Here is a 1,472-nt window from a genome sequence, read left to right as displayed (position 1 = left end):
CTGAGGGGCTCCGGGCAGATCCTTGAGAGGCTCTGGGGACATCCCTGAGGGGCTCCGGGCGGGTCCCTGAAGGGCTCTGGGCAGGTCCTTGAGGACCCTGAGGGGCTCTGGGCCGGTTGCTGAGGGGCTCTGTGGAGGCCCCTGAGGGGTTCTGGGCTGGTCCCCGAGGGACTCTGGGGAGATCCTTGAAGGGCTCTGGCCAGATCTTTGAAGGGCTCCAGGCTCCCTTCAATTATTCCACCCTCTTTTTCCAAGGGAAAGCTCTGGGCAGATCCCTGAGGGTCTCTGGGCAGGTCCCCCGAAGGGTTCTGGGCGGGTCCCTGAGGGGCTCTGGGCAGGTCCCTGAGGGGCTCAGACTCTGCTCGTTTTTCCTCCTCTTCCCTTCTCCTCCATGTCCTTCTCTTGGATGTCTCAGTATCTCAAGTTTTCCTTCCCAGCTTTTTCCCTGAGATCACAGCTTTTGTTGCACATCCCTTGGAAAATCCATGGTGGGAGCCGGGCTGGCTTTTTAGGTTTGGAATTCCTTCGTTCGGTTTTTCAACTTGTAAAGGAGAAAATGTTTTACATGGACGGAGCTCGAGCTGTAAAACTGATCTGGTGTTTCCAAGGGGAATTCATCCATCCAAGGCATCCATTTCTGTGGCAGAGCAGTGGGAGCTTCCCAGAGTAATCCCAAACAGGATCTGCTCCTGCAAGAGTGGGACAACAAGGTCATGGAGCTGCTGGAGAGAGCCCAGAGGAGCCATGGACTGTCCCAGGGCTGGAGCCCCTCTGGAGCCAGAGGGGAGAGCTGGGGGTGCTCACCTGGGGAGGAGAAGCTGCAGGGAGAGCTCAGAGCCCCTGGCAGGGCCTGCAGGGGCTCCAGGAGAGCTGCAGAGGGACTGGGGACAAGGCCTGCAGGGACAGCACCCAGGGAATGGCTGCCAGTGCCAGAGGGCAGGGCTGGATGGGATCTTGGCCATGAGGAATTGTTCCCTGGCAGGGTGGGCAGGCCCTGGCACAGGGTGCCCAGAGCAGCTGGGGCTGCCCCTGCATCCCTGGCAGTGCCCAAGGCCAGGCTGGGCACTGGGGACAGTGGGAGGTGTCCCTGCCATGGCTGGGGTGGCACTGGGTGGGCTTTGAGATCCCTCCAACCCAAACCTTGTGTGACTCTGTGAAATCCCATTCCACATCCAGGCTCACATGGCAAAATATCAGAATCTGGATCAAGGGGCCTGTGCTGGAGATGGACATTGGATTTGGGAGAGCTCTCTCTGTTGGCCTCTCTGGCAGTGATCAGCTGCTCTGATCAATAATGTGACATTGATTCCCTGCACAGGCAGTGATTTCACCCCTCCAATCTTTATTTCCTCTGCTTCCCTGGCTGGAGCTGTGACCTCCCCACTGAGCCATGGCCCCCACACCATGTACAGCCCCTGCCCTCCTCCCCCCTACAGCCCTAGGAATCAATTCCAAGGAAATACTTGTAGATA

The sequence above is a fragment of the Agelaius phoeniceus genome, chromosome 2 (genome assembly GCF_051311805.1).
Source record: "Agelaius phoeniceus isolate bAgePho1 chromosome 2, bAgePho1.hap1, whole genome shotgun sequence".
NCBI lineage: Eukaryota > Metazoa > Chordata > Aves > Passeriformes > Icteridae > Agelaius > Agelaius phoeniceus.
This window is presented reverse-complemented; position numbering follows the sequence as displayed.